Source organism: Sminthopsis crassicaudata, chromosome 4, assembly GCF_048593235.1.
Source record: "Sminthopsis crassicaudata isolate SCR6 chromosome 4, ASM4859323v1, whole genome shotgun sequence".
NCBI lineage: Eukaryota > Metazoa > Chordata > Mammalia > Dasyuromorphia > Dasyuridae > Sminthopsis > Sminthopsis crassicaudata.
In genome coordinates, this window is record NC_133620.1 from 440,660,954 (window position 1) to 440,663,288 (window position 2,335).

At 37.0% G+C, this 2,335-nt stretch overlaps 1 pseudogene; it reads right to left on the minus strand.

The window, feature by feature from the left end:
* Positions 1–207: 207 nt before the first annotated feature.
* Positions 208–1,147, minus strand: LOC141538776 (eIF5-mimic protein 2 pseudogene; annotated as a pseudogene).
* Positions 1,148–2,335: the final 1,188 nt, after the last annotated feature.

Consider the following 2,335-nt stretch of genomic DNA (forward strand, 5'->3'; position numbering starts at 1 on the left):
CATCCCTGTATATGCTAAGGAATGAACATAGTCCAACATGGCCATATGGTATCACATCATTTTATTTTATTTCCCTCCCCCCCCCCCCGAGGCTGGGGTAAGTGACTTGCCCAGGGTCACACAGCCAGGAAGTGTTAAGTGTCTGAGACCACATTTGAACTCGGGTCCCCCTGAATTCAAGGCCGGTGCTCTATCCACTGCGCCCCCTAGCTGCCCCACATCATTGCATTTCAATACAACAAACAGGATGACTTAATAGGACAGATCTGCTTGGAGTTCAAAGGGAACTCTAATCTATAACACGTTGGCCACTTAACATGTTAAATAATTTTTACAAATTTTCTTCATCCTCTCATTGACATATAAAATTATATCCTTAAATTGACCACTATGTAACAATCGTTCTTGAAATTTAGGATATTTGTCATTGTCTTATATATAAACCCTCAGAAGGACACATGAGACATGACATTTTATTTACTATTCCTGTTCCCTTTACTGAAGTTTACTGAAGGTCACAATTCAGTGACCTTCCATTTTAGACTGAGATTCTTCTTCTGCATCCCTGAGCCATTCTACAAATTTTATTTGCTCAAGAAAGACACTTTCCCCCTTTACAACATGTGCATCTTTATAGCACTTCAGAATGGGCTCTTCACCCAAGACCTCAGCTTTATGAAAAAGCACCATGATTTTTGGCAAGGCTTTCATGAAATGAATGTTGTCATAAGAGTACTCCTAAATCTTCAGTAACAGAGTGAGTTCAGACTGACCTTAAGTAGGAAAGGCATCAAGAAGAGAGTTATATTGCTTCCAATGCTTGATGGTTAGCTCTGCTACCAGCTCCTCCTTTTTATTCTATTCCAGGTACTCATTAATTATACTTGACTAAACTATGCCTAAAATGACCTATTCTGGGATACTGTTTTTCTTCATTTTCTCCTTGACATACAGAATTATATCGTTAAATTGATTATCACGTGACATTTATTCTTGAAGTTCTTTCTGTAGCTCTTTTCCACTTCCTATGATTTGCTGATTCTATACATACTCAGGAGGATTTTTTTAGACTTGTGTTGATAAAATACTTTATGAAGTGCTCAATACTTTATTAGTAGGACTGATGTTCCATCAGTCTGTTGTCCATGCTGCTGGAGGCCCATCTCCAGTAGTTCTGATCTATTATCTTGCCACTGGACCCAGATGGCTCCGAAGGAGAAAGTGAGGCAGGTGACCTTGCACAGCCTCCCTCGCTTAAATCAATTCAACTTGCATGTCACAGCTTCACCTCCCTGATGTCATGGTCCTCCTTCCAGAATGAAAGACAAACAACAACAATCATGGCCATGCTAACTTTTCAAAGCTAGCAGCCACTGCATTGATGTTTTTTCATTTATCCATGATTTTAAAAGCTTTACAGCAAAGGCTGCTGAAATGTCTTCTTTAACCAAATTCTTATTATAAAGACTGTTAAGAATGAATGCATTAAGTGTCCTGTTGACAAGAAGAACCCTTGACAACCTGGCCATTTTGGTCCTTTTGGTCCTTTCAGGACCAAACTCTTTTAAAATAGTAGCAGATTTTTAAATTTAATTCTCCATTTCCTTTTTACCTTATTAGCTTGTTGAATATTTGATCTAGAACACTTCTGCATCTTCTTGTGCTGAAAATACCCAGATATCTGTACATATCTTATCATCTGACACTGTACTACCTGATGTGATTCATCAGAATGTCAAAGACCAACATCAACAATAAGCAAATTTTGTCGCAGACGCATCAAGAAATTTTATTACTCCTGAAGACTTTCATGAACCAATGCTAAATGAATTGAGTAGAACCAAGACAGCATTGTATACAGTAACAAGACTATGTCATGATCAACTGGGTGAACTTGGCTCTTTTCAACAAAGTGGCAATTCGAGGCAATTCCAATAGACTTGTGATGGAGAGAGCCATCTAGAGAGAGAACTATGGTGACTGAATGTGGATCAAATAGTATTTTTATCTTTTTGTTGTTGTTTGTTTGCTTGCTTGTTTTTCTCTTTCTTGTTTTTTTCCCTTTTGATCTGATTTTTCTTGTGCAGCATGATGAATATGGAAACATATTTAAAAGAATTGCACATTTAACCTATATTGAATTGCTTGCTGGGAACAAGGGAAGAAAGGAGAGAAAATTTTGGAACACAAGGTTTTGCAACAGTAAATGTTGAAAACTATCTTGGCATATATTTGGAAAAATAAAATACTATTTAAAAAAAAAGAAATTTTGCTTTTGTTTCCAAATCAGTCCAATTTCAGTTAAACCTTAAATAATATAGTCCTGAAACAAGAT